The sequence below is a fragment of the Sinocyclocheilus anshuiensis genome, unplaced genomic scaffold (assembly GCF_001515605.1).
Source record: "Sinocyclocheilus anshuiensis isolate Anshui unplaced genomic scaffold, SAMN03320099.WGS_v1.1 scaffold1875, whole genome shotgun sequence".
In the NCBI taxonomy this organism is placed as follows: domain Eukaryota; kingdom Metazoa; phylum Chordata; class Actinopteri; order Cypriniformes; family Cyprinidae; genus Sinocyclocheilus; species Sinocyclocheilus anshuiensis.
In genome coordinates this window covers 36,949-45,120 of record NW_015549774.1, presented here as the reverse complement: position 1 = coordinate 45,120, position 8,172 = coordinate 36,949, and the positions used below count along the sequence as shown (strand labels likewise).

The window sequence follows — 8,172 nt, the reverse complement described above, 5'->3', positions numbered from 1 at the left end:
AGACACACACACACACACTCACTCACACACACACACACACACACACACACAGACACACACACACACACTCACACGTCTGGTTTGCGATCCTTGTGGGGACTCTCCATAGGCGTAATGGTTTTTTTGCTGTACAGACCGTATTTTATATTGCCCTACACCAGGGTTCCTCAATAGGATCAGACGTTAGCCAATGGTCCGTGGGCGTGACGTCTGAGGCTGAGACTCCGTCCCTAGTGAGGCTTCGGTCACGTAACGTCATTAATATTCATTAACCAAATTTTCCGTCTTTTTAAGAATTTTAACCTCCTGAGACCTAGCAAAAAATATATAAAAAATGTTGAAAAATTTAGTATTTTTTCATGTCATTACATTGTTTTAGAGCATAAGAAAAAAAATTTTTTTTTGTTCGAAAAAGAATATTTCATTCATGTTATGCTATGTCCTCGGGAGAGGACACCGGGGCCTGTTTCATAAAACAATTTTACCATAAGCCAGGCTTATTTCAGTTAGTCTGACTTATTTTGAACCAAATCAACTGACAATAAATCAGACTAACTGAAATAAACCTAGTTTATTTGGTAAACTTGTTTTATGGAACACGCCCCTGGACTCAATTTAAAAAATAATAATAATAAATAAATAAATAAAAAAGATATGAATGAACATGCATAGGCAAAAACAAACTTTTTTTTAATCACCAATACATTTTTAGGTTTCAGGATTTTTTTTACCAAACTTTGCGTAAAGATGATTCTCAGCTATGTTATAACAGATTGATTTGATATACCATTTTTCTTTACGCAACAATGTGTGTAAAATTGCCATAAACGGGTTTTCCCATTATATAATATGTATCTATAAACTGTATCTAATTTGCATATTAATGTGTTTTTGGGGCAACATGTAATGAAAAAAGAAGTGTAGTAATGGTAGCAATAATTGACAAGATTTTCATAATAATATATAATATTTCATAGGAATATTGAAATATATTTGCTTTCCCTATTCATTTGTTGTGTCTCACAAAATGCGTAATAAACATGCTTTTAGTCCCGGTGTCCTCATATGAGGACATGTATGAAATCAACCTCCTGTTTCGAAACAGAAAGTCATATTTTGATTTGAAACCCCATAACATTTTCCTGAGATGTTGATTTATGACAAACAGTTTAAAAATGAGTCATTGCACATATAAATATGAACCTACACTTTTAAAACGCTTACTTATATGATTAAAGCTGTCCGAGTGTGTTTATTCACAATGAAAACAAACAGTACAGAGATACAGGAATAATCAGAGGTCATTATTATAGAATCCTATTGGAATCTGTAATACTGAGATCGTGCTTTAGTAGGGTTCTTCTCTGGCTCTTTGTAAGACTCGACAGTTAATGTGATCCCTCACGAACACACAAGTCTAAAACACTGTCATAGAGTTCAACATGACTGGAAATAATTCACAGAATCTGGACATTAAGACAAATCTTCACAGTTTTCAGTTTAAAAGATTTTTAACAGACTTTAAACTTATACATTTCCATATTCTGGCACATTTAGCTTAATGTGTAGCTTACAGCTGATTTTATCCTGTTCTGAGTGTGTTTGATGAAACTGATTGAGCTCATGATGGTCAGATGCTCCGCTGCTTCTTCTGCAGGTGGGTTCTGGCGGGTTCTGTGAGGACCAGCGGCTCCGGAGTGACCGTGGCCGGGTATTTCTGACCCAGAAGCTCCACTTCCAGCTTCTGACCCGCGTGAGTCAGGTGCAGGGGCAGGTAAGAGAAGGCCAGGCTCTGCTGTGTGCTGTAGCTGTACGATCCTGACGTCGTGTTCCCCACCACCTCCAGACAACACACGGTTTTACAGAACAATAATAAAAAAATATTGTAGAAATTATTAAAAAATATTTTTTTAAATAGTAATCATAAAAACAGTTCATAAAAATTAAAAAGAATACAAATTAAAAAATTTAAATTGAAGAAAATAATAAATTAGTTAAAATGAAATTACATGAGAAAAGTAATATGAGTGACACACTAAATTAAAGGAAAAGAGGTGATCATATATATGATCCTGGAGCACAAAACCAGACATAAGGGTCAATTTTGTGAAATTGAGATTTATGCATCAGCTGAAAGCTGAATAAATAAGCTTTCCATTGATGTATGGTTTGTTAGGATCGGACAATATTTGAAAATCTGGAATCTGAGGGTGCAAAAAAATCTAAATACTGAGAAAATCGTCTTTAAAGTTGTCCAAATGAAGTTCTTAGCAATGCATATTACTAATCAAAAATTAAGTTTTTTTCTTTTTTTTTTTCCCCACGTGATTGGCTGCCGCTTCACGCTGTGAATACAAATTACAAATTACCGTTTTGTTTCTTTTCTGTGATCAAAAGATCACAGAACGCGGCTTACTGCAAAACACAGAAATAAACTGTTTTCTTAAATGATCGATTTGAAGCGCAGAGGAGTGCAGTAAAGTATAACACAACACAAGTATACCTTGTGTTTGTTGCCGGTGGGAAAGCATGGCTGGTCGTAAGGATAAAGAGAAAGACTCTGGACAGTACATCACACATGAACAGGTGCATGAATTGATGGAGCAGCAGAAAGCCTTCTATAAAGAACTGTTGCAACAACAAGAAAGCAACTTTAAGGTTTGTATATGTTCACCTTTATGGAAACAGAATGGACGCTATTTTGAAAGAGCTGCAGGAGTTGAAAGTTAGCCTCCAATTTACACAAAAGGAGGTGGACGATTTAAAAGCGTCAAGTGTAAGTTTGTCGTCTAATTGTAAATCAAATGAAGACGACATACATAAACTGGCGGAATCGATGTTGGTGATAGATGGGAAAACGGGCTTTCTAGATGCTCAGACCAGACGTCAGAATGTGATTATTTGAAAATCTGATAATGAAAAGGGTTCTGACTTTTTAAGAATAAATTGGATTTGGACCCACTCAACATCGGTATACAGAAAGTTCAACGAGTTGGAAAAGCTCTTAAAGTACAGGATGAAATCTGGAGTCAGCCTCGCCCAACAATGGTGTCGTTTTTAAGAATCAAGGATCGTAGACCATCCTGGATTGATAGCGAATTAAAGGACTATATGGCTCAGAGAGACGAGGCTTTCAGAACAGCAAAAAAAACTGGTAGTGTAACGGATAGACAGAAATATTATAAATTGAGAAATTATGTCACAGGTCTTAATAAAAAGAAAAAGAAACAATATTATACATTACAGTTAAGTAGTAAGAAGAAAGATGGGAAGAAGCTTTGGAAGGTATTAAATAATATAATGGGAAGACAGAAGTCCTCACAACCTGCTTCAGTTGACTGTGAAGGTACTTATATAACAAAACCTGAAGAAACTGCTAATTATTTGAATGATTTTTTTTAGCAGTAAGATACAGAATTTGAGGAAAGAGATATCATATGTGACCTCTACAATTCTTAATATAAAGAACTATGAGAGATAAGAACTGTTATTTTGAGTTTAGTGAATTGGGAGAAGAAACTGTGAAAAGGTTAATAAAATCTGTCTGTAAAGACAAACAACCAGGGATAGATAATATAGATGATAATCTGATCCGATTAGCCATAGATTATGTGTCTGGTCCAATACGTCATATTTTTAATATGAGTCTTAAGCAATCAGTATTTCCACAGGCTTGGAAGGAAACTAAAATCATGCCTTTGACTAAAGATAGAAAAATACAATTTAGTGGCTCTAATAGCCGCCCGGTGAGTGTGTTACCAGTGTTAAGTAAGATCCTAGAGAAGGCAGTATATGATCAAATATAGGATTATGTGTTACAGAATAATCTGATATCAAATTATCAGCATGCTTTTAGAAAAGGACTCTCCACATGTACAGCTTTAGCACAAATGACAGATGATTGGTATCGAGGGTTGGATAAAAAAAGGATATGTGGAGCAGTCTTATTAGATTTTACAGCTGCATTTGACCTTATTGATCATAAGCTTCTTTTGGAAAAATTGGAGAGTTATAGATTTAGACCATCAGTAATTGCTTGGATGGAAAGTTATTTGGATAACAGATCACAGAGAGTTTTTTTTTACGGAAGTTACTCAGATAGAAGGGGAATTGAATGTGGAGTTCCACAAGGGAGCTGTTTAGGACCACTTTTGTATTCCATTTTCACAAATGATTTATATCTGGTATTAAGAAGTGCCAAATTAACAATGTATGCAGACGATACAACAGTTTATGCATCTGCAAAAACGTTGGTTGAATTGACGGCTATTTTGAATGAGGAGTTGCAGAAAATAAGTTGATACTAAATACATCTAAAACAAAGAGTATAATATTTGGGTCTAATTATTCTCTACGGTCCAAACCAGAGCTGAAATTATATATAAATACAACACTTATCCAGCAAGTTAAGGAAGCAAAAGTATTGGGTATCACCCTGGATAATAAATTGTGTCATTAGATAACCAGAAAAATTAAAATACACAATGCAGAATTTCTAAAGAAAAAAAACATAAGGCTATAAATAAAAGTAGTTTTTATGCATTCAAACAATTAGACATTAAAACACAGAATTTGGTAACAATAAACAAGGAGAACATTTCATAAGACCCTACACATGTAATTTTTGTTAAACTTTTTAATAGATTTGATGTTGAATTGTATACATTTCATTATTTAATTAGACGTGCTTTTGATTAATAAAATTTAATTTAACCATTTAAAAAGGAGTCCAGAAAAATTAAAATGGAAAAAAAATAGAATCCAATTTTTTTTCAATTTGGAATAAAAAAAAAATAATTTTGAATTTGGGAAAAAATAAAACGTATTTCATAGGGCCCTAGCATAGTTATTTATTTATTGTGGTGATTTAAAGGTTGTGTCAAAAAGTTGATGTTCTAGTCTAGTAGACAAATAGTCTAGTTTTTACTCGTGTACGATAATTTTCTTTCAAATATGATAATTTTGAGCTTCTGGTACGATACTTGGACATTTCCAATCTGGCAACACTGGGGCCAATGCTACAAAAAGGATTTAAGGAAACTCCAGTTAGGTTAATACTCCAGTGTCCGTATGGTACGAATATTAATAGTATGCACTTTGATCTTAATTGGCTAAGAGTGGAAGATAGGATGATTGCTGCAATATTGTTATCAACATGGAAGATTTTACATTTTAAAACTCCAATGGATCAGTATAATCAATTACAATCTAATGTTCGGTCACATGAATATGCTACTAGACGAGCAACGGAGGGTAGATTTCTACTTCATAATGCTAAAACTAATTTTCTTAAACGTATAGTAACATTTAGGGCAATGAAATCATGGAATCTTTTACCATTGTCATTAATTAGGATAACACGAAAATTGATTTCAAAAGGCAGGTAAAGGCACACCTTGGAATTCTGTACTTATAGGAGGTTGAGGTATAGGAATTAGTTGAATAAGCAATACGTTTTTTATATAGTAGGTGTTATAGATATTAAAAGTGTGGAAGAAATGTTTATAGAGATGTTTTGGAATGTGGAGAATGTATTTAACTTTTTATTTTTTTAATGTATGTAATAATGGATGAATGTTACGTGTTGTGTGGAATGCCTTAGGGCATAGCTAAAGGGGATCCAAATAAATAAACAAATAAACAAACAAATGGAACATGATCTTTACTTAATATCCTGATGATTTTTGGCATAAAAGAAAAATGGATAATTTTGACCCATACAGTGTATTGTTGGCTATTGCTACAAATATACCCCAGCGACTTGAGACTGCTTTTGTGCTCCAGGGTCACAAATTACCAATTTCGGTTTATATCTCAATTAGGAGAAAGAAAAAGTCAGAATTGCAAGCTTGTTTCCACCATGGAAAAAACAGCCAATTTATCGTCTCAGAATTTGGACTTCTTTTTTCTTAAGCAGTTCTGAGAAACAAAAGTCAGAATTGTGAGATATAAATTTAGAAAAAAAGAAAAAAGTTAGAATTGTGAAATATAAACTCAGAATTCTGAGATAAAAACTAAAAATCAGAATTGCAAGATATAAGCTCACAATTTTGAGAAAACATCAGAATAGTGAGAATTGTGACAAGCGTTTTTGCAAAGGAATAAAAAATAAAAAACATAACTTTTTATCTCACAATTCTGACTTTTTTCTTGCAATTACAAGTTTATTTCTCACAATTCTGAGATTCTATCTTGCAATTCTGAATTCAGAGTTAAGTGAAAAAAGTCTGAATTATGAGATATAAACTTGAATTGTGAGGGGAAAAAAGTAAATTCATTTTTTATTTTTTATTCAGTGTCGGAAACCGTCAGAAACAGAAGTCACTCTGAGCTGACAACTCTTGTTTCTTTGGTAACACACACACTGAAACTCTTTCGTGTGGGCTGATTTGGTAAGATCTTTCACACACAGCTCGTTGTGTTGTGTTAGCTTCACCTCTCCGTTGTGCCAGACGCTCTCGTTCCCCTCCGGGTCGATGTCGTCTGTGTGCAGTGTGAGGAACGCCAGCCGCCGGCTCAAACCCTGAGCCCTGATCTCCAGCAGAGCCTGTTTACCGATGAACTCTGCAGGCTGCCAGAGAGAGAGAGAGAGAGAGAGAGAGAGCTCCAAACCACTAACAACATCTCACTCACACACACTGCTGCTGTTTATTATTACCTTACTGAGTTTGATGAAATAGTCCAAACCGGCTTCTAAAGGATTCGTGTCGCAGTTCATCTAAAAACAAAAGACAAAATCTTGAGATAAGATGAATGGTGTGTGTGTGTGTGTGTGTGTGTGAGAGCAGTGCCTCAGCTCCCCAGGCTCTGAAGCCCTTCTCCAGTCTCAGGGAGCTCATGGCGTATGTGCCAAAGTTATCGATGTTCTCGTCTCGTCCCGCCTCCATCAGCGCCTCATACACCGCCGACATCTTCTGCATGTCCATGTAGAGCTCCCAACCCAACTCACCTACACACACGCACACACATACACAGATACACACACAGAGATACTCACACACATACACACACACACAGACAGAGAGATACACACACACACACACAGAGACACACACACACACACACATACACACACACACAGACAGAGAGATACACACACACACACACAGAGACACACACACACACACACATACACACACACACAGACAGAGAGATACACACACACACACACAGAGACACACACACACACACACATACACACACACACAGACAGAGAGATACACACACACACACACAGAGACACACACACACACACACATACACACACACACAGACAGAGAGATACACACACACACACACAGAGACACACACACAAACACACAGAGATACACACACACACAGAGATACACACACACACACACAGAGATACACACACAAACACACACACAGATACACACACACACACACAGGGTATGAGGACAGCCGCTCATCTGCATGCGTCCTGTCGATTAGCACGACTAGCGTGTAGCGGTCAGCGTCACTGTGTAGGATATGCGTATGGCGCGGAGAGGAACGCCGGCGAGCTGCATGGATCTGCAGTGCAGGAATCTGAAGGCCGTGTCACTCATGTCTTCATCTGTCAGCTTCTGAAGAACCGCCCGTGACTTCGGCCCGGCGACGCCCAGAACACCGAGCTCATCCGTCACATTACACACACTCACAGCGTACCCACCGTCACACACCTCGCGCTCGATCCACCTGAGACACACAGAAACACGCACACATCCAAGAATCAATTTGCAAACACCTTTGCCATAATATTAATTCCTGTTAGATTTGTGTGTGTTACACAGAGAATTATGTGTTGTGTTTTACAAAAAGTGTTTTATGAAATTGCAAACTGAGTCAAAGGCTGAGAATTATGGTTTTGTAGATTTGGTGTGTTTCTGCTGTTTGTGTGCCAGCTTTCAGAAACTGTGACAAGGAAAGATTGTGTTTAAGCAGATGAAATAAACTGTAATGTAAATGTGATGCGGTGTTTGAGGCAGCTGCTAATGTGTTGTAGCTGGTTTAGAGATGTTTTCACACATGATCTGATAAATCATTCGTGTCTGGAGCTCAAACGCTGAACTTTAACAGGCTTCAGCTCCAGCACTAGTGAAGACTGACTTATTCACAGCTACATCGGTTAGTGCTGCAGGTCAATTCACTTTCATCCAGAAGGGGGCGCCA

General features: G+C 36.7%; 1 pseudogene; it reads right to left on the bottom strand.

Moving 5' to 3' along the window:
* Positions 1–1,238: 1,238 nt before the first annotated feature.
* The window catches only part of LOC107660844 (dimethylglycine dehydrogenase, mitochondrial-like), a 28,433-nt pseudogene continuing 21,499 nt past the window's right edge, over positions 1,239–8,172 (bottom strand).